Below are 23361 nucleotides of genomic sequence, written 5' to 3' on the forward strand. Positions count from 1 at the left end.
TAATTCAGCAGGTAAAGGTTCCTGGCCCCATCCTGATAACCTGAGTTCTATCCCCAGGACTCAAATGGTAAGAAAGAACTGACACTCTCGAGCAGTCCTCTGACTCCACATATGTACACACACATACATGCACATATATGCAAACCTAGATGCCTTTAACAGTTCATCTCTCCCACATTATTTCTTCCTGGTAAATAGTATCATTTATTCTTGTCTTCCTTTACTTGTCCCATTAGTGTTTTATAATTTTCTTTCAATATATCTTTATTCTCTCAAATTAAGTCAATAACCACATGGTTAATATTCGTCACCCCTGGAAACCCCCTTTTCATTATATTGTCTAGCTTTGTGTCACTCTTATTAGGAATGCAACATTTTTGTCATTTTATCTTATATTATGCTACTTTGCCAAACATATTTGTTATTTTTAATGACTTTTGTGTTGATGGTTTAGACATCTTCCTTATATAATCCTGTCATTTCAGAATGTTATTTTTATTTCTTGCTTTCACATATTTATAACTTATTTCTTTTTACTCAATCTCATTTTATTGCAAAGTTAATTAAGACTGACGAAAGAGACAGCCTTGTCATATTTATGTTTTTAATAGAGCATCCCTCGTGCTTCCGATGGGATTTTATGCATGTATAATGCTCCCGTTAAGGAAAAGAACCCCCTGTGGTTGTTTTCTTTTGTTTCATCAATGGAAGTTTTGAATTTTAAGAAGTGTCTTCTCAACATCTTTTGAAATATCAAACATCAGCACAAACGTTCCCTTGGTAACCTTATTTAATGAAACACCTGCCTCCACTCCCACTCCACCATATGATACTGTATTCTTTTCTTTAGAGTACTTGCTTCCATGTGAAATTTTCCTAGTTAGTTATGGGCCTGCTTGTTTCTCTTCCTCGTAAAGATGAAAGTTTCAAGAGTAGTCTCTTCGTCTGTATTCCTCGAGGCTGTTTATTCTTGGCCTTTATCCTCAGTGTGAATTTGTTGAGGCATAAATAGATATGGTTTTTGTACGTTTTCTCTGAACGTAGTATCTTGGTGTGTGTGTGTGTGTGTGTGTGTTGTGTAGTTTTATTTGAGCACACGTGTGCGCGCACACACCCATGCACTTTTATGCTTGCAAATAACAGTGTACCACGGCATGCATGTAGAGGTCACAGAACAATCTCAGGTGTCAGCCCTCATGTGCTAGAATCAGACTTCTTTAACTGTTTGCTACTGAGCAGACCTAGCCAGCTGTCCTGCTTGTTTCTGGGAATTGTCTTGTCTCTCCCTCCTATCTTGTTTTAGGAGCACCGCGATTACTGACATTTGCTACTGTGCCTAGCATTATGTGCATTTTGTGGATGCCATCAGGTGCTTGCCCAGCAAGCGCTTTATCCTCAGCTCTGTCTCCCCATCCCTTAACATTATCTCTGTAGTAGGGCATTCTGCCAGCAGTTTGTTGATCGAGACAAGGTCTCACTACATAGCCCAGGCAGGCCTCAAACTTGCAGCAATCCTCTACTTCCTGAATCCCAGGATTGTATATAGGTGTGCACCAACTTTGTCTGTATCTTTTTTTTAAAAAAAATGCATCTCTCTGTCTGTCTGTCTGTTTAATGTATGTGCAGGGGTATAGAGGAACTTGGGCTCATGCCCCACAGTGCCTATGTGGAGGTCGCAAAAACTTTCAGGAGTCACTTCTCTCTTTCTAACATGTGAGTACCAGGGTTGAATACCAGGTTTGGTAGCAAGCACCTTTACCTGCTTAACTATAGTGTCACCGTGCTGTTTCCTTTGAGTTACAGTATGTTTTCTTACAATTTCTGTGCTTGTATTTGTACACGTCTGTGATTGTGTTTTCTATATTGCTTTCTTATATTTAAATTAAAACAGCATTTGCCTCGAAACAAAGATGTCTTTGCCTTTTGCTGTGTTTTTAAACAGATTGGTTAACTGAAGGATTGTTTCTTGGAAAACATCGTCAGTGACTTGATCAGTGCTGAGTACTTAATTGTACTGTTTCTTTTTCTATGGTTTCCCTCTTAGTGATGCATTTTGGGTGATCTCCCTTTGTCATCATTGCTACTGTATAGGTTTGCATTCATTTTATAGCTACTCACTCATCATTCTCTTATATTGTAGGGGGTCGGCAACAGAGAACTGAATCAAGGGTAGACAAGCATGAGCGAGACCACTGAACTATATTCTCCACCTTTTACTTTCACTAGCATGTGGCTGAGACTAAATCACTCAATTCTGTCATTCACTCAGTCAATAAATAACTATTGACTCATTTCCTCTAGATGCCAGCAGCACAAAAATAAATAAGACAAGATTCCTGCTTTTGTGGATTCCATTTTCTGGTTGCTGAGTGGATTTTTTTTTTCGCATTTTCCTTCTCCTGAGCTTCAGTCTCAGTCCTGCTCCATGCCTTGGGAAACTGGCCCCTGTGGATACTGTGCAAAGGGTGCTCCTGTCTGATGGCTCCAGGTATAATCTCACCTTTTGGAGGAACAACAGGAAATGAGGTTGTCATGCTTCTTCTTCACCTTCCAGTTTCCAAGCTATAGATTTAATGGTGACTGCTCACTTCTGCCTATCTCCTAAGCTCTGATCAGCAAGCCCTATTTGTCTCTAGCTTCAGTTTTGTCCAGGTTACTCTGACTCATTGCTGCTCCTAGCAACTGTGAGCTCAGGCAGAATGGCCTTGTTGCTCTTATGTCAGCAATCTTTGTTGGTTCTCTCAACTCTGGAGAACTATAGTGACAAATAGTCCTTTTATCAAACCCTCTTCCATTAAAGCGTTTCTGAGTGTGCCATCTGTTTCTTGCTGGAAGAATGGCTAATACAAAGAGATAGACAAATAAAGATATAGTTAAAAGATAGCAAATAAATGTTTTAATACAGAAAGGCAGAGAGTGCTACAGAAACACAGAGAGGCAAATAGCCCCAAGTGGTTTGGTTTTCTGTCCTACGCATTGCTAAATCTTTTGTCACTAATCTATTATGTTGTGTATTTATTCCTCTTCTGTAAATCATTTGGCATGGGATGTTAGAGCTGCGTTTTTCAAAGAAACAATATTGGTTTGTTTACCAAATGGTCTCTTTTATATTTTCCAGTTTGTTTATCTTTGTTTGATTGTTCTAGCTCTGTAGTTTAGGGAGCTTTATTCTTGGTTAAAGGTGATTAGTTTGTTGTGTTTCACTCTCTACTTATCAATGTAACCATTTAAGGAGATGAGTTCTCCTTAAAGAGCAGTGTCAACAGCATTCCATGTATTATACAATGTTATATTTGTATTTAATTTTTAAAATATTCCTTCAGGACTAGCATATAACTCAGTCATTAGAATGCTTGCTTGGCAAGCATGAGGCCTTGGCTTTGACACTTACTCATAAACTAGGCATAGTCATCCATACCTGCAATCCCAGCACTTGGGAGGTAGAGGTACAAGGATCAAAGGGGCAAGGTTATTCTTACCTACATGATGAGCTGGAGGCCAGTGTGAGTTACAGAAAACCCTGTCCCCAAATCAATAAAAGAATCTCTTCATTTCATTCTGTATTTCTTTCTTGACCACAGAGTAAGCTATGAGAGACTTTTAAATTCTACATCATGCTTATGAATTAATTCCATTCTGGATACCTATGTAGACAGGCAGATGGGTATGCACATATATGTATATTTTGCAGTACTGGAAATTGTATCCTAGGCCTTGGGCAGGCTAGGCAAGTACTCTACCACTGAGATACATCTCCAACCCTGTACATGTCCACTGAGCTCCCTGCCTACTCCAGCCCTTGGTAGGCGTGTCTACTCTTTCATCACAGTCTGAGACCATGCTGTGCAGACTTGTCCGCACGTTTACATTTTTTTGTATGTTGCTGTTTTTTTTTTTCTTTTTCTTTTTCTTTTTTTTTTTGAAACTTCTTAACAACAAACTGAAGTGTCTTGCATTGACTGAACAGGAAGTTTTTTTTCAAGTAGCCATGCTGTCTAGCCCCATGAAGTTCCTTGACAAAGTCATTCCAGCCTCTGCTTCTCTCACAGGTTCCTCCACTTAAAGGGAGCTCCAGGGAGCACAACTTCCTTTCTGAGCCAAGACATGAAATGATCTGACTCAAACCTCACACCTCATTCTGCTCTTTATGAGGGGTTGCCCCAATTTCCAGTGATGCTTGTTTATTTTTCCACTCTGAGCCACTGAATTTGCTTTATCTCTTCTAGGATGCCTTTGAATGACTCTTTGGAATTTCTGTTTTGAGATATGGTCTCATGTAACTCAGGTTGCTTTGAACCCCCTATTGCAGCTATGGATAGACTCTATCGCCTGCTCCTCTTGCCTCCATCTCCCTGGTGATGGGATTACAGGCAAATAAAGCTTATCTGCTTTATGTGGTTCTGGGATAGAAACAGGGCTTTGCACATGCTAGGCAAGCACTCTACTGATCCATGTTTCAAGCCAGACCTTTTGGAATAAATAAATGAATCCTTCCTTCCCCAGACAACTCTGCTTTTTCTTTGGATTCTGTTTCAACTTTAAGCCACCTCAGGTAATACGTGACTTTGGTTGCATCTGTCCCCTTGCATCAGACTAGGGAACAAATGCTGCCCTATTATATAGATGGTGGTCTTTATGTGATATTTGCCCGTCTGTGGCTAATGTAGCACTCTGGCCACTCAAAGAGGACATTACCTCTTACACAGTGTGAACGTGGGACTGGCTGCTGAACTAGGACTAATTTCCTAGCCCTCTTCCAATCTAGGTGTGACCATCTTTTCTGCAATGAAATGAAATCAGATGCCATTCATGTTTCATTCAAGATGTTTTAAGAAATAGGAGGGTTTTCTCTATTTTTTCCTTCCCCCTCTGAAGGTCAGCGAGAGAGGACTTGGGTACTATGAGAATAGTGGGAACACAGAATGGTAGGAACACTGTCTCATAACCAGCCCACGAGAGCAAGCTACTTACCAACCAGGAGTGCTCACATTCCACTGTGAAGTTCGTGGGAAACTTGTAATATATTAGGCCACTGAAATTTTATGATTTTTTTTTTTATTACTGCAGCTAACACCGCCTTACTCATACCCTATTTGAACTATCCAAACTCAAATGTTAAGATGTCTTATTAAATTTCGTTTGTCTCTTCTGGTACTTGCGTCACATTCATTTTGAAATGTATGTGGTTGATTTAGAGATTGGATCACACTTGTTTGGCTTATTGGGTTTTGGTTATTTAACTAGGTATTCAGACCCTCCTCTTCTATTATTTTGCTGCGAGCTGTGGTACTTTGTTTTATGTGATTAGGAGTATTTTTCCTCTTGCATTTGCAAAAATTATAATAGGTCCTATGCCAGGTCTTAACTTTTACATTAAATCAGCTTGTTAAAAAGTAACACACTTATGGTTAATACCATATTTTTGTTTTTAAAACATGTTGTGTTTGTGTTTGTTTTTTATTCATACAAGTGTTTGCCTGTTTGTAAGTCTGTGTAACAAGTACTTGCGTGGTGTCTGTAAAAACCAGAAGAGAGCATTATATCTCCTTGGAACTGGAGTTATAGACAATTGTGAGTCACCATATGGGTGCTGGGAATAGATCCATGACCTCTGGAAGAACAGCAAGTACTCTTAACTGTTGGGCCATCTCTATAGTTCACAACGCATTTTTTTAGCAGTCATGTCACTTTATTTTTTTAAGGAGAAAATTCAACCTGTATATAGTGTTCCCATAATAGATATGCTACCAGCATGACTTAGTGGAAAAAAAAAATAGTGTATGTAGAGTGCAGACACATCCTGCACTCTGGTTCATGGTTCATGGTTCATCAGGAACACAACATAACTGAGTCCCCTATACTAGCCAAACCTCAATTGTGTTTCTATCTTCTTTCTATTTTTCTGTTTGGGGCAAGTTCTCATATGAGCCTGGCTGGACTTGAACCCACAATGTAGCAGAAAATGATAGTGAACTTGTCATCCTCCAGACTCTACCTCCTCAGTATGATTATAGGCATTCACCCCCATGACCAGCCTTTCTGACTCCTTTTATTCTCTTGATCCTCCTCTGTCCCTCTTTTACTTCCTCTTGTTGTTTTATTTTTGTTGTTGTTGTTTTTGTTTTCAAACAAAACCTCACTATATAGCCCAGCCTGGGCTCAAATTTACAATTCTTTTGCTTCAGACTCTTGAGTGTTGAGATTACATGTGTGCTTTACTGTGCTTGACACTTAAACCTCAATTTTATTACCTAGTAAGTTTGTACAGAATATTACAGGATTACCAAGAGAGTTAAAGAAATTTAAATGTGACAGTTTGTTGACAATTTGTTCCAGTTTTGCTAGAACTTAAAATATATTGCTTTCAAAAAGACATCTCAATTTGATTGGCTCCATGTGGCAACAGCTCCAAATGACTTCTCTAGCACATGAAGGGGAACATTTTAGGAGCATCCTTTAAATTTTTAAAATATTTTGCTTGGGCGGCTCAATAATATCCTTCCTTTTCAACTGCATTTAAAAGGTAGGGAACAGAATTTGCAACCAGGTTTTCTGGCTGTTAAACCCTACACACATTTGGATCATTAGCAGAAGGGGGGAATCATTTCCTCTTCAGTTTTTTGTTGTTGTTGTTGTTGTTGTTTTTTTTTTGTTTTTGTTTTTTACAATGATCAACAAAGTTGCTTGACAAAGGACCATTTATAGAACTTAAAAACTCATAAGAAGTGTGGCAGGTAGTTTAAGGCTGTTAAGGTTTTACTGAATTCCAAGATTTCCCCCTTCAATTAACTTGGTAATCCCCACATATAATAGCTTTGCAAAAGATTAAGAGATTTGGAAACAGTGATGTGATATAAGTCACTGGAGAGACAATGTTATAATGGTGCTGAGTCCTTCTGTAATTGTCCTAAGCCTGAATGCTGTTGGTAGCAAACAATGCTTTGTTGTTCTCAGAGACTTTCAGAGAGCAGCACTGGCAGAACATCTTTTATTTCTCAGAGAAAATATAGCTTTCCATGAGCAACCCAATTGTGGGCTTAGGCAGAATGTTTTTCTGGGGGCAGAGATTGAGTATTCCGTGTTGTGGCTATACAGTTAGAACCGTAATTGTGTGTTTCCAAGAGGAGAAGTTCAAGGAGGACATCTCAGAGGGAAGTTTCAGCCCCTTTCTGAGACTCAAGTAAAAGAATGAGAGCCCAAAATGGATATATATAAAATGAGCAGAGCCAGGAATGCTATTCTAAGAAAACAATTGCTTGGCAGGTAATGCTTTGAAAGGCACCAGAAATCTCTCCAAAACACATATTGACCCTACTCACCATTGATGGCAACCATAATTTCACCTGAGCATTCTTGTGGGAAGTACTGCTAGCTCCCATGAAGCTGCTAGTTCTTCCAGATGAATGGATTTCGCAGCCCCTTTCCCCATCCTTTTCTGTCTGAGCATGGAAGCTAGCCTTGGCTTGCTTTGGAAGGAAAGGGAGGCTGGGAATGCAGAGGGAATTGCTATCTGCTCTGTTCACATTTCTCCAACCATTTGGCAGCCACTCCCCTTGGTGTTGACAGCAAGTTCTGATCCTTCATGCAACAAATTCTCCACTTAAGACTTCAGGGTTTTGGAGCCTTGGGTCTCGGCAGGAGCTCCAGAGACCTTTGCAGGATTATTCTTGGTGGCAAAGTTGAATTGAGGCCCTCAGTAGACTCTGGGTCCAGGAGTTCCTGCCAAGATGCTGACAGAGGGAGTGGAAGGTGGCCCTCCAGTTAGGAGCCGAGAGCTGTATCTACTTCTTGTGAAATTGGATGGCCTCCTTATGCACCCCCCTCCACCCCAGTTAGGGCTGCCTTTTCACCTTCTGTGCTTCTTCCCTAGAGGAAGCCTGTCACTCAGGGCAATGAAAGACCTACTTGGCCTCCATGAAAGGGCTTGCTGAGGAGAGGAGTGTGCCAGCAAGTGAAGGCACATGTTCCAACTCCAAGAGGAAGGCTAGCACTCAGAAGAATAAACCACTGTCTTGAGTACATTGTGTCATGGCTACGAGGGAAAAAGATAACCTGCCTTACAGCTATCAGAGAGAAGAAGAGAAATCGGGAAGCTACTGGGAAAAGATTGACTCTCTCCAGTCCTAGCTCCTGAGTAACTGAGGCAGCTGGCCCATGTGTTCCCTCTTGTTCAGAAGGATGGAGACAACTCAGCTGGGCAGGGGAGATCGAAGGCCAGATCATGGAGCAGGCCAAATTGAACTTTCCTATCTCTTACCTCTAACTTTAGTTCCCATTGTGGGACCCCTTCGCTTTTTCCTGTCCCTTCTTTTTAAGATCCTTTGTTAGGTCTCTATGCTACAGTAGGAAAGAGACTTTCTGCTAACTTTAAGAGCGGATTGAAGGGACTAAAGAGATAGATAATTCAGTCAATGAAATGGTTGCCATGCAAATATGAGTAGCTGAGTTTGATTCCCATAGTCCACATATAAGCATGGTGCTAGAGGGGAGGGAGCCAGTCAAAGCAGTTTCATTGATGAGATCTAGGTCAGTGAGAGATTCTGTCTCAAAAGGCAAGGTGGATAGTACCTGAGGAATAGCAACATGCTTTAATTCAGGCAGGCAGGCAGGCAGGCAAACAGGCTCTCTCTCTCTCTCACACACACACACACACACACACACAATTTAGTGGGTGCTTTCAAGTGGCATCATATCCAGAAGACTTACTTGAGAGGACGGTAGAGGCAAAATAGAGAGCCTCAACCCCAGGTCCAGGTCTTTAATGGAAGACTCTGAGGACAGAGAGAGATGAGTCCCTGTGTTTCTGAGCATCTTTGGAAGGGAGAGGGCTGGCATTAGGATAGCCCAGGAATTGCTATCTCTAGAAAAAAAAAAAAAAAGAACTCAAAATCCTTTTCCTGTCTATGGCTGTGTGCCCTGGACTCTCTGCCACCCCCCATGATGCAATACTCCAGTCTTTTTGGCAAGAACAGCCACCCTCTGTTTCTCACTACTCCCCTGCAAGTGTGTACCCAATAATACTTTAGGCTGTGCTTGAATGAAGGCCAAACAGTCTGCCCTGCCTTAGATAAAAATTCAGACAAGCAGGAAACCTCTTAAAGCCTCACCTGTTTGTGGTTACTTTCCACCAATCACAGATCAGCACTATAAATACAATTACAGAGAATTAGAGTATCTAAATGAAGGAGGTGGGGGAGAACCTCCTAATCCCACTTTCCCAGGCCTAGGAACCAAAAGTGCTGAGCAAAGAGTATAGCTTTTAATGAAGTTCATGAAGCTCCCAAACAAATGTCAAGTCTAACATTAATGTGTTTAGAAAGCTCACTCAAGATTATTCTTTTTATTTCTATTTCTAAACTACCAACTAGCAAACCTCCTAGGATCACTTTCAGTCTGTCAGATCTCACCATGAGAACTGTCCCTCACAGACCTCAGGCAGGCACAAACATCCATCTATTGGTTAGTGAGAAGGAGGGGTTTAGGAAAATAGTTTAATGTATTCAAAGGCCAATTAAAATTAGGAATCTGCCCGAAGAAACATGTAGTTTGAAAATAATCATTTCATTCTCAGTCAGGGACTTTCCCACTTGCTCTCTACAGTCCCAAACCAGAATTCCCAGGTCTAGTTTTCAGGCACGTGTGTCACTCAATTGCTTTCCTGTTTGGTTGAAGAGAACAAGTATTTACAATTGTCTTTTAGGAGCTTTCTGAAGAAGAAAAAAAAATTGTAGTTCCTAGCAATGAGATTAAATTGTGCTTCTGAGATGTCCTGTAGCTGGAACAGAACAGAAAAGTGAGGAAGTAAAATTTCCAACATGTATTTAAATTGGAAATGCTTACATGTGCCTCAACAACCAAACAAAGGAAGAAACACAAGGGCACCTTTCAAATGCACTCTTAAAGCTTGTTGGGGTCAAGAAGTCTTTCTTGGATTTAGGGAATCATGTCATATTTGTGACCCCAGAGCTGACTAGAGCTAGGGGAAGCCTGCTCCACATAAATTACCTGCCCCCGTTTGTGTCTTTTAGATAGAGCCTAGCTTTGGAGTGAATGCTTCTGATTTTTGTGGCTACAGAAGCCATTAAAAATGGAGACTCTACCCAGACCTGTGCAGTGCAGAGAAATCAGTGGGAGGTAGGAAGGGGGCTCAAGGGACAGAAATGGAAAGAGGGAGAAAGGTGTGGGAGACACAAGAGGATATACATCTCAAAAGTTGGAAAGGGAACCCTGAAACAGTTCCTGCTTCTTTCTAAATCTGTAACTAGAAATTATCTGTGCATTTTTTTTTCTTTCCATAATTTCTTGTTTTTTGTTTTTGTTTTTTTTTTTTTTTTCAAGACATGGTTGCTCTGTGTATCCTTGGCTGTCCTGGACTCAATTTATAGACAGGGCTGTCCTCGAACTCACAGCCATCTGCTTGCCTCTGCCTCCCTGGGTTTACAGGCATGCAGCACCATACCTGGCTTTTCCATAATTTCTTAATTAGAAATGTGAGCCTTAATCCCTTTTTGTGGACCGAGAACTGAGGCTCCTAAGCTAGAGAGCATACCTGCACCAGGAGAGTAAGAACATGTTTGCTCCCATCTTAGCATTTGTCTTTCATCTGAGCAAAACAGGAATGGAATTCCTCCATGTGTGTTTAGTCAGCCACAGCTTGCCTACCCTTTCTAAGTATGTGACCTTAGGAAAGACACCTCATATCTTAATTTTTTATTGGAATGTTCTCCAAGTAAGAGCTGGGTATAAAAGTGATATTATTGAAACATTCTGAGAAAGAACAACAACAAAAAATGAATAGGCAAACCCAAACTTTTGAATGTCAATAAAATATAAGTTGCAAGGATATAGTGAATTCAATCCAGGTTTAAGAGGTTTTTAAAATAATATTTAATTTGTGAATGAGTGTTTGTGTCTTCATCTGTGTGTGTCACATGTATGTGGGAGCCCATGAATGTCAGAATGGGTCAAATCCACTGGAACTGGAGTTACAAGCAATTGCAAGCAGCCTGATGAAGTGAGCTTGGGTCCTTTAGAAAAAGAAGGAAGTACTCCTAACTGCTGAGAAATCTCTCCAACCCCTCTGGTTGCTATTTATTACTAGATTTAAAATTTATCACTAGAGTGGGAGAGAAGAGAGCCAAGCGAAAGATACGGATCTTCCTTTTTCAGGTAAAAGGCCTTTAATATAATGGCAATTGTAAGCAGCCTCACATAACATGTATGGGGGGGGGGGGTATGAAGTAGGCTCGTAGGCCTGCCGGACAAAAGAGGTTTCTCCAATTAATGCTTTTCAAGGTGACCAGCCTCCTGTGTTGTGAGAATGTAGGCTTAATTAATATGTCATCTGTATTATTTAGATATGACTTAGACTAGGAGCTGAGTCAGAAAGGTGCTGGAAAGAGGAGTGGTCTTGATTAATATGTGACTACAGACACCCTGCCTTGGACCCTGATAGCAGGGTGGTTGGGTGTTTTCCGTACACCTCAGCTGATGTATGCTCACTCTCTTCTCCCGGGGAAGCAGAGGCAGGCAGATGGCTGTGAGTTTGAGGACAGCCTAGTCTACTAATTGAGTCCAGGTAGTTTCAATGAAAATGCCCTCCATCGACTCATATATTTGTATACTTAGTGTCCAGATGAACTGTTTGGGAAGATTAGGAGATGTGTCCTTTTGCAGTAGCTGTGTTTTTGTTGAAGCAGATGTGTCACTCGGAGTGGGATTTGAGGTCTCAAAAGTGCATACCAGGCTTAGTTTCACTCAGTCTCTCTGTCTCTGTCTCTCTCTCTCTGCTAGCTGCATGTGGATCAGTACTTAAAATTCTCACCTGCATGCATGGTTCTTGGTTGGAATTTCAGTCTCAGAAAAGACCCCTGGGCCCAGATTTTTTTGGTTCTGTTGCTCTCTTTGTGGAGCTCCTGTCCCCTCCAGGTCTTTCTATCTCCCCCTTCATTCATAAGATCCCCTGCACTCTGCCCAAAGTTTGGCTATGAGTCTCAGCATCTGCTTCGATACCCTGCTGGGTAGAGTCTTTTCAGAGGCCCTCTGTGGCAGGCTTCTGACTTGTTCACTGTTTTCTCCCTCTGCTGATGTCCGTCCTCTTTGCCTTTCTGAATGAGGATTAAGCATCTTACCCAGGGTCCTCTTTCTTGCTTAAGTTATTAAGGTGTACAGATTTTGATATGTTTATCTTATATTATATGTCTAATATCCACTTATAAGTGAGTATATACCATGTGTGCCTTCCTGCTTTTGGGATATCTCACTCCGGATAATCTTTCCTAGAACCCCTGCACAGATGTAGCCCATGACAACTCAGTGTCCAAGAGGGTTCCCTAATAATGGGAACAGGGACTGTCTCTGATATGAACTCAGTGGCCTGCTCTTTGAGGGGCACTCCCCCTGAGGGAGAAGCAGCCTTACCAGGCCACAGAGGAAGAGAATGCAGACAGTCCTAATGATACCTGATAGGCTAGGATCAGATGGAAGGGGAGGAGGACCTCCCCTATCAGTAGACTTGGAGAGGGGCAAGGAAGGAGAATAGGGAGGGAGGGTGGGTTTGAGAGGGGACAAGAGAGGGAGCTACAGCTGGGACACAAAGTAAATAAACTGATAAATAAAAAAATAAATTAAAAAGTCATGTTTAAAAAAGTAAAAAAAACAAAACAAAGCAAAAACAAAGAAAAAACTTTCAGCTACTGCTCCAGCACTATGCCTGCCTACATGCTGCCATGCTGATTGTGGACTAACCCTCCAAAACTGGAAACAAGCCCTTAAATAAATCCTTTCTATTGTAAGTATTTTCTTGGTCATGGTTTCTCTTCATAGCAATAGAACACTATCACACATGTTTTGGTCCATAGCCTTTCCTACTTGCTCTAGTTCCTGGGGCTAGGAATAACCTTTGGCATTGTTTATTATTTGGGACCTTATTCCAAGTGTTTGTGGCTACCTCTTTAGGTAAAATGTGTTACTGTGTAGGAGTCATTTCCCTTTAAGGAGCTTTTATTACATTTGTAGAGGAGGGCCCCTCAGAGTCCAAAACACACACAGACACCAAATTCTAATTACAAAGGAGATTTATCACTCCAGAAGAGCAAATGGGGCAGGGGTAGGGCAGGGAGGGACTGCCCTTGAATTGGACAAAGACAGAAAGTAGGTGTCTTTGTCAAAGTGGTCTTTAAGGAAAAGGGGGAAGTCTGTGCTAGGATGAGTTGGTAAGTCTTGATTGGACAGGTTAGCCAGTGTAGCCAAATAATGAATTTTGATTGCTGGACTTTGGTGTTTAGTCTCAAGAATGAGTCAGTGGCCAAATAAGGGAATAGACCTTGGGGGCTAGTTTTAGGAATGTAATATAATGTTTTAACAAGAGAGAAAGAAGGGGAGAGGATGAGAGCTGTCTGTAATGCTTGCAATGCATGAGCCTTTCACCACCTGTATCAGATGAGAGGGTTGGACTTAGTGTGTACCTAATAACTTAGGGTCCCTGTTGTGTACACTTACCAGTGGAAGATAACTCAACCACTCAATGTCTATGCTGAGATGTAGGTTCTGGGAAAGTTATACACATCTTTAAGTGTTAGTTTCTGCAGCAGCTTGAGAGAGATTTACTCATTGGTTAGGTCCTTTTTTGTTTATTTTTTTGGTTTTTGTTTGTTTGTTTGTTTTTTACATTGTCTCAAAGCCCATCAGTTCTAATGAGCACGCTATTTCCTAAAATATAAGTTTCTAATTTATTTGACGATGGAACTTACCTCATTCAAAGTCCTAAAATGGAGTTAGCAACTGGAAATGGCAGTCAAAGTTAACGTTGCTTTGATAGATGCTGCTTGACCTTCAGTTTTCTGCCATAGCCCGGCAATGAGGAGGCCAAGATCTCTGATGAGTGGCTCGGAATTTCTCTCTAGACATTGAAATGGCTCTAGAAGAATTCTTTGCAGGAGCCTCGCCTCACTCCCCTGGGGCTCAGCATCTTTCAATGCCCATATTTTCACTCTAGATCTAAGGTCAGTAAACTATGGTTCTGGAGTAGAATCTGGTACACCTCTTTGTATAGCTGTTTTGTAAACTAAGAATGCTTTTCACCGTGTGTGTGTGTGTGTGTGTGTGTGTGTGTGTGTGCGTGTGTGTGTGTGTGTGTGTGTGTGTGTGCGTGTCTGCGCGTCTGCGCGTGCATGCTACCAAGAAATGAACTCATGGTCTTTTATGTACTAGGCAAGTGCTCTATCATAGAGTCATACCTCTGGCCTTTTCTGACATTTTATCTTTAGGTAGGGTCACATTAAGCTGGTCTTGTACTCGTTATGGAACCCAAGCATGTCTAGAGTTCCTGATCCTCCTTCTTCCATCTCCCAAGCAGCTAAGAAAACAGACATGCACTACCAGGCCCAGATTGATTCTTATACTTCTAAACTGTTGAAAAAAAGCCAAAGAATAATATTCTGTAATATCTAACAGGTAAACATAAAATTTTAATGTCTATACTCACAGACAATATAACAGTAGAGGTGATTGATTGTTGAGCCAACCTGTGTGGCTCCCACACCGAAATATTTACTAGTAGGCCCTTTCAAAAAGTTTTTCAGCTAGTGGTGGAGACTTTGAGGAGATTGAGAAAACTAGAAGTTGAGACTATCTCTGACCTGGCAGAAAATGCCCATCGGGGGCCTTGCAACTCCCACTCCTAACCACTCCATCCTGCCTTACTCTAACTCATCACAGATTCCAAAGCTCAAACATGTACAAAACAGACAACAATAAATCTGTAGACCAGACTGACTTCAGACCCAGAGATCCTCCTTCCTCTGCTTCCGGAGTGTTGGGATTAATGACATGTGCCACCATGCCCAGCTGACTTTGTGGCTTTTTAAGTTACATAATTTCCAACAAAGATGGAAGATTGAGGAATGTCTTAAAATTAAATAAAATTCAATGCTTGAGAGATGGAGACAGGAGGATGAGGAGTTCAAGGCCAGCCTCAACTACCTACAGAGTTCAAGGCCAGCCTAAACGACATGATAAGGACAGAAGATCTCTTTGAGTGTTTCAGAAATAAAGTATGAAGAGGCTGGAATGTCATTTATACTAGGTATTAACTCTCAATAAGTCACTGCAGTTGTTTTTTTTTTTTTTTCCTCCACCAACTTAAAGCTACTGCACGAAGCCTCTGGTACCAAGGTTAGACAAGAGAACACTTTGCTATAGACAGCTGCATTTGCCTCTGGAGCACCATTTAAAGAGGTTACCAACACCTTACATTTTAACAAAACATTTTCAAAACACCAAACAGCTAAAATGCTAAACAACCATGAGAAAGAAAATCTTAAACTTTTCATTACAGAATCTCACAATGCAATGCCAAGCTATATTGCAGCCTGAGGCAAAAGGAAAATGTGTGCCTAGATACATGTTTTTATGGGTATTTCAAGAACTAACTTTTTTCCAGACGTAGCTTTTGAAAATATTATTGACGTATTTACTTCCATTAAATTCAGGAAGGCAAAATGATAATAAATTCTGTTTAGGGTATAAATAAAATATTTAAACCTCAAATATTATTTTGAGTTTTAATATACTGACTTTTAAATTATTCAGTATGTTTTCCAACTACTTTAGTTTTGACTGTGTGAAATAACTGCCTTGTTTGGCCTGTCTGTCTTGACAAATCTGCCCAGCAAAGGAGCTAGCATGAATAAATGACTGTCCATCCAACACAGAGCTAGATCCTGAGGTGATACATACAAGAGTAGAATAGAGTGACTGCCTTTTAAGGATGGCAGGCTACCCAGAAAGTTATGACAAGAGACTCATGGAACGGGAATGCAAATCGTGGAATGGGAGACAGAATGAGATCACAGAATACATTTAAGAGCATCAGCAGAAGGAGAAGCTATAAGAGGCCCGTGAGCTAGAGATGGCTTTTTGTTTTCTGTTCTGAGAAAAGTTTCTTATTGAGGTCAGGCTGTGTCCTCCCCTAAGTTACTCCATCTTGTGTAAAATCAGTGGTTTTCAGGCTAGGCCTTGCTCTGAGAGACTCCATTTTACACATATCATTGGGCTCCAATGTTGAAGATATAGGAACAGCTCTTTACCTGGGTGAACATGAAAATAACATCATCATCTGTCCAGCACCACCAACAAAAGCAATAGTTGTCTCATTTGACCTTGTCCAGAGTTTCAGTTTGAAAGGTCAGTAAAGTGCCTGCTATGCAAGCATAAAGACATGAGTTTGAATCCCCAACACACTTAAAAGCTGGTCATGGTGGTGCACACTATAACCACAATGGTAGGAAGGGATGGTATAGGTGAAAGACAGATCCTTAGACTTCATTGGCCAGCTGGCCTTATTAAAACAGCTCCAAATTCAGTGAAAACCTTGTCTCAAAGCAAAACATAAAACAAAACAAAACAAAACAAAACAAAAACTGACAGTAGTCAGGCAGTGGTGGCACACACCTCTAATCCCAGCACTTGGAAGGCAGAGTCAGGTGTGTTTCTGTGAAGTTGAAGTCAGCCTGGTCTACTTGAGTGAGTTCCAGGCCAGCCAGGGTTACACAGAGAAACCCTGTCTCAAACAACCAAACCAAACCAAACCAAACCAAACCAAACCAAACCAAACCAAACCAAATCAAACCAAACCAAACCAAATCAACCAACCAACCAACCAACCAACCAACCCACCAAACAAACAAACAAACCTAACAGCAATCAAAGAAGATACCTAACATCAAACTTGGTCCTCCATATGCACATACAGCCATATGCACTCAAACTCATACATGCACGGTCCCACATGAATCCTTTTAATTATCAAATACAACACACAGAGGCAGAAACACACAAACACAGTTGAAACAATAGCTTTTATCCATTATTGCATTTGTGAAGCCTTTCACAATCTGGTGACATCTGCCTGGCAATCTCCATCCAGATTGCTGGGTTCAAGGCCTTTTTTGGAGTTCCTGAGTTTGCCTAGCTGTCATCAAAATAGAATACAGGATTCTTACTCCAAAGGCAACAATCATTCCAATTTTCCTAATAGTCTGGCTCAGTGGTACCAGCCAGGTGATTGTTCCGGGCAGTTTTTCCAGCCATTGTTACTTTGAAATGGATCACCCTGTTCAGAGGCTTCAATGGGTGTCTATGCAGAGCTATTTCATTTATTGTTTCTGTCTTTGGACTAGCAATTGTCAGCCATTTCCTGAATTCACATCTGTAAAAGCAAGCCCTTGGCTGAAGTTCCCCCTACTTTGCTCCCAATTCACATCTGTCCAGAAGAGTGAGAGAGTGCAGCATTGCCAGGATCTCAGCTGTGGGACCATCCAGTGTTTACCCAGAGCCTCCATGATTGGATTTTGGTGTCACATAGGTTTCTAGAAATGCTGTATTATAAGGGAAAAAAACCCACAGCCATGGCAGACATCATAGAACCCATTCTGCCGTTTCTTCTTTCATTGCCTCGGTCATCCTTGAAGGATGTCCACCCTTCGGAGGACAGTAGCTCTATTCTTGTCCATCTACAGAGATTATAGACAGTCTTAGGAAAACAACAGTCCTCCCAGATGACTTCACAGCTGCAGTGAAGTGTCATTCTAACACCTATGGTACAATGGTCCTTGGAGTCTTTTCTGAGTGCTATGTGTACTTGAGCAGATTCTTATTTCAGGAGAGCACAGCAGCCCTGAACATTATTAGGAAGTGGAGAGGTGAATCTAATGCCAGGAGATAATCTAAGCCACAAACAAAACAAAGGGAATGTAGGTTTGACATGGACTCTGCTCATACCAGCGTAGCTTCTCCATTTGATTAGCAAAGTCCAACCTTCAGAGATAAGGCTTGGAGAATCTGGCAAGCTCTGCCCTGGGAAAACCACAAAGGCCTTATTTATTGTTAGCCTGACAGAGGTACTGCTATACTGCTATACTAGCTGGGGTGGAGCAGCTACAATCCAGACTTGGGAAGTACAATGGCCTCCATCTTTTCCCTTCTGCTAAAGATTTGGAAGAGGAAAATGACCCAGAGGTGGGGAAGGCAGTAACAAAGAGTGCAAACAACTGCTGCATGCCTTTGTTCACATACAGCCAGTCAGCCTTCTCAGCAATCTGGAGTGAAGACAGGCCAGCAACCAGAGAAGTGTGGTGCCTCGGCTTGCCTGCTATTCCTACAGCCTGCATGTGGGAAAGTCCAGGTAAATGGGCTGCTTCGTTGCAGTGTGTCTCTGGTCCTCTAGGTCTCAAAGCTGTCCCAGCACCCTAGGGACAAGCTCCGTTCCCTTCTCCAGAGATAAAGACAAGGCTCTGGGATATGGACTTAATATTTCTCAAACAACTGCAATTACTCTCCAGATCCCTTTGCAAAACTATCTCTGAAGTCCAGGTTTATGAAAAGGCAGTAGTCTCTGAAGGGGGCGCTGACTACACAGAAAGCCACCAGATAACCTACAGTATCACGAAAACTTCACTTGGGCCAATCACCACTGCTAGATTGGCTTCCAAGGCAGGTCTGTTTGTTTACTGTGTCACTATGTCATCCTGCTATTTTTGGCTCCCATTCTAGAGTTGACGGTCTCAGATTTCAATATGTACTTCCCCAGTCCAGCCACACAACTTTGTTTTTGTTTGTTGTTTTCCTTTTCATTTCCTTTCATTTTAAGCTTAAACAACCCTTCTGGAGAAAGGGAAGAACTCAACAACCTAATGCCCATTCACTTCTATTTATGTCACTTCCTGTTCACTTATGTTCTTAGCTGATGTACAGGCTAGGTTCCTGCGCGGCTTCAATCAATATGTACACACGGTTTCAGTTAGCATAATGGTACATATATGTTTACATAGATCAACACACATTACATTCTTGTCATCTCTAATAGCCGTAGAGCATTCCACTGTGGGACCACAGCAGTTTAGAAGACATCACATTTGCATATTTTCCTACTTGCGGGTGGCACTTCAAAATGTGCTCACTGTTAAGAGAGCTATGCTTAACCCTGGCCACAAATCAATACCTACACAATATGAAATAAGTCACATAGGAGCTAAAGTTCACCAAGCTGAATTGAATTAGTAGATATTGTTACAAGGCCATCTATTCCCTCTTGGAGTAGGCTCATTGATGCTATTTTTCACTCAGCCAAGTGTAGAAGATGTGCTTTGAAACAACCCTTTCTCGTTTTGGCTCAGTTCTAAGTGAACCTGACTCTCACTCATCTGTAAGATTGCCACTCTCTGCTGGCCTTATCTACCTGAGTTTTTCACATGTTATACTGCAAGGCACTGCTACAGGATCAGCTTTGCTTTCTTCCGGGAGTTTACGTCATTTTAAAGAATTTCTTCATTTCTCTATGTGTGTATGTATGATGCAAACATGTGCATGCCACAGTGTGCATGTTAGAGGACAGCTTACATCAGTAGTTTCTCTCCCTCTGCAACGTGACTCCTGGAGATGAAACTCCTTAGGTGGCCAGGCTTGTTGGAAGGCACCTTTAAATGCTGAAACAGCTCAATGACTCCCAAGTTCACATCCTTCTTATTTTCTTGCTGTTGTTGTCTGACAAAAGCTTCACCAAGCTAACCATGTTACCAGCATTCAAGATCCCATGGAACTGTATCAATCAGCGTTGCTGCTGCTGCTTCTAAAACTTATTAGAGGCAGTTTGCTATTGGTATCCTGGTGGTCTTTCACTTTAAGGAAGCAAGATTCACTTGCATACTATGTCTGTTTTGTATCCCCTGGTAGTTGGAGCTGGCGCTGCTTGAGTTTCTTCTCAGGTACAGGGCCTCACACTAGGCCTTCCTTTTTTATTTTTATTTTTATATTTTTATATTTATTTGTTTATTTATTTGAGACAGGGCTTCTCTGTGTAGCTCTGGCTGTCCTGAACTTCCTTTGTAGACCAGGCTGACCTCCAATTCACAGAGATCTGCCCGCCTCTGCCTCCCAGAGTGCTGGGATTACAGGTTTGCACCACCACACCTGGCTAGGCCCTGCTTCTTAACAAACCATAGTACCTCTCACTCCAGCCACCATGGGGATCCATTACATATGGACCTTTGGGAAGGGATACTCATCTAAATTATAACAGGCTTCAAAGGACAGCCAGCCTCACTGCCAACCCAGGCAACTTGATTTTTACCTGGTGTTCTCAGGGAACAAGGAGAGCTAATCTGGAGGGCTTTGTGTCCTGTTCTAAGATGGCATTTCTTACAGATTATTACTAACAGAAAGATAATTTTATTTGCAGGATTCAGCGAAGTCTCCTAAGATTCTTGTTACGCTCTTGTAAAAGTGGGCTCACAATGACAAGTTTCCTGGCTACAGTTAAGAATATAACCTATGACCGGACTAAAGAATCAAGAAAACTTGCTGGATCCAGGATGGCAGTAGCCACCAGAATGCTCAAGGCCTGGGGACCACTCTGAGGAACCAGGAAGGCTTCTGAGGGGAAAGACTCATGGAGGCTTTGAAGGGAAACTCTGTAATGGAGGACGAACCTGAAGAGTGTGCAACATCTCTGGAACAATAATTAAAAAAAAAAGTGGGAACTAGAAAAAAAAAAAAAGATGACTGAAAACAGCAGACACAAGTGTAACTATGTCATTGTTATGGTTGTTCCAGGGATGTGGTGCCAAGGGCAGGTTGGCTTGCAGTGGCCTGGAGTTCACAAGAGTCCCAACCAAGACACACCTCCCAGCCACAGGATCACCCTGGCTCAGGACAACAACAAGATATCCAAGATGACTCTCAGTGATATTCCAGTATTTATGGTGCTTCAGAAACCTTGAATGAGATCAATGACTCACTGCAATAGGTATTTCCATGGTTGTTTATGAAAAAAATAATATACTGTGTGACACACAAATTGGAGTACTACTTTAATAACTGACTATGCAATAGAGAGATGGGAAAGAAGTAGAACAGAGTGGTATGCTAAGCAGAGAGAAGTGGAACCAGAGACATGGCAGACACAAAGGAGCAGGTCCTTGCCATGTAACAGTCAGTCCTTGGACAGCCAGGAGGTTCAAGCCATCACGGGGTCTACCTTGCTCAGGCCTGGCTGGAAGCATGGACCCTACTGCTGCTGTTGCTGCTCACTTTGCTCACCTGCTGGCAGGAGGAGAGTACAGGGCCTCATGCTGCCCATAGGCTGCAAACACGATGGTTATGCCTCGGTACCAGGAAGGGTGGTGTAAAGCATCCCGGAACTTATGCAGGTCCTGCCTAGACATGTTGCCCAACCACATCATCACTCTGACTCTGAGTAACAACAGAATATCTGAGATTAAAATGGTTCATTTTCTGGATCAAGTCTCCTTAAAAGATTTTGTGGTCCATGCTGCAGCTGGAGACCACGTTGGTGTCCATGATTTGTGCTGCTGCTGGAAGCCATGCTGATATCCATGATCTGTGTTACAACCAGAAACCGTGTTGATGTTCATGATCCAGGCTGCCACTGGAGACCATATTGATATTTAAAATCCAGAAACTTTTTTTGGGGGGGCAATGATATTGATGATTGCACACTCATAACTGAAAACAAAAGACATTGAAGGCACTATGACAACCCCCTACACATAAACAAACAAACAAAAAAAAATGAAAAGAAAAAGTCCAGGCAGGAAGCTATTGAAGGTAGTCCTTAAAAATTGTGGTAGAGATGCTGAAGTGTAGCTCTTCCCAGTTGATGGCTTCTGGATGGGGGTGGGGGTTGGGGATGGGTAAAGACTAGAAATTTGACAATGCTGCAAGGGGCATATGTACAACACAAACTGGACTTGAACTTGGGGCGGGGCACAAGGGTGGGAGTGTAGGCCCAGAAGGAATGGGAAGAGAGTGTGATGGAGAGCATAGTTGGAAATTCCTAAATGACTGATGAAAATATTACGTTGAGGGGGGGGGGGGGAACTTACCTTCAGGAAAACAAAGTCCAAATACTGCCTCTCTGTAATCTATATTCAAGGGCTGGTAAAAATGGTTCCTGAGTTCAGTCTTAGAGACTCACGTGCTAGAAGGAGAGAATTGACTTCCACAAGTTTTCCTCTGACCTCCACATGTACACAGGACTCCCTCTCCCCAACACATAAACATGCTAAAAAAATAAAAAAATAAGATATATTAAAAGCGGAGAAATTTACTAGTTACAGCTTACAAACCATCCTTATACTGGAAAAAAAAATCTAAGAAACTAGCACTAGTATGGTGGGTGGTTCAGAGAGCAGGTCATTGCAAAGTCTGAAAAAACAGCAGTCAATAGTAGTCCATTGTAATATTCAAGACAATGTTTAGCATATGGAGACCCTCTGCACTAATGAGGTTTTATCCTTTTACTGATTCACATATTAATTTGTTTAATAATTCATTCATTTGCTAAGCATATATTAAGCAAAGTGTTGTGCTTGGAATAGCACTGAGCTTAGAGGGCAGAAAGGTAAATGGGATGGCTTTCTTTCCTTCTTTCTTTTTCTCTCTTGAATTTTAAAAAATTTATTGTTTAGAATTTCATACGTGCAAATAATGTGTTTTGATTAAGTCTACCCTTACTCCCTCCCCTCAGATATTTTCTCTTCCAACTCTTCCTCTTCCTTCCCAGTTTCTTGTGTTCTCTTCTTCTTCTTCTTCTTCTTCTTCTTCTTCTTCTTCTTCTTCTTCTTCTTCTTCTTCTTCTTCTTCTTCTTCTTCTTCTTCTTTTGGTTGTTAAATCCGTGGAATCCACTTAGTGCTGCCCATATCTGTGTGAAGCATAGGTAGCTCCTCAGGAGGTCTTCTGTAGCTCTGACCTAGAACTCACTATGTGCCTCCAACTGGCCTCAGACTCACAGTGATCCACTTACCTCCACTTCCCACTTGCTTGTTTATTTATTTCATAAGGTCGTGCTATACAGCCCAGGCTGCCCTGCAGATCCCAATTTCCTTGCCTCAGTTTCCCACATTCAGGGATTATATGTGTGTGTCACCACCTCCAACTAGGTAGCTTTTAGTCTAGAAGATCTCACATAGAAATAAATTAATACTACCAATCCCAATAATTATAATGTATTTGCTAATTATTTTATTATAATACTGTAGTATGATAAACACAGCACATTTACATGGACTGTGGGATCAGAGATGAAGTGATTAATTCAATCTTAGGGGAAGAGACAATCAAGTAGAACGTCACAGACTTGGTGTCAAGGTCCTGCAGAGTTCACACACACACACACACACACACACACACACACACACACAACTTTTAAAGATCCATCAGATATTGAGATCAGACAAGTCTCATTTTAGGATTAAAAATAGAAGAAAATGTATTTTATACAAATAAAATAGGTTCCTGGTATCTTTCTCACTCCATTTGTGTCTGCATTCAATTAGTGTTTG

The sequence above is a fragment of the Meriones unguiculatus genome, chromosome X (assembly GCF_030254825.1).
Source record: "Meriones unguiculatus strain TT.TT164.6M chromosome X, Bangor_MerUng_6.1, whole genome shotgun sequence".
Lineage (NCBI taxonomy): Eukaryota > Metazoa > Chordata > Mammalia > Rodentia > Muridae > Meriones > Meriones unguiculatus.